This window comes from Limulus polyphemus, unplaced genomic scaffold, assembly GCF_000517525.1.
Source record: "Limulus polyphemus unplaced genomic scaffold, Limulus_polyphemus-2.1.2 Scaffold6207, whole genome shotgun sequence".
NCBI lineage: Eukaryota > Metazoa > Arthropoda > Merostomata > Xiphosura > Limulidae > Limulus > Limulus polyphemus.
Window position 1 is genome coordinate 28,130 of NW_013671817.1, and position 223 is coordinate 28,352.

The window sequence follows — 223 nt, forward strand, 5'->3', positions numbered from 1 at the left end:
TGGCTAGAACTAGAGTAGAAGCTATCTACTTATGTACTGCAGATGAAAAGTTAAGTTTCACACAACTACATCTTAAAAGTTAAGTTTCACACAACTACATCTTAAAAGTTAAGTCTCACACAACTACATCTTAAAAGTTAAGTCTCACACAACTACATATTAAAAGTTAAGTCTCACACAACTACATATTAAAAGTTAAGTCTCACACAACTACATATTAAAA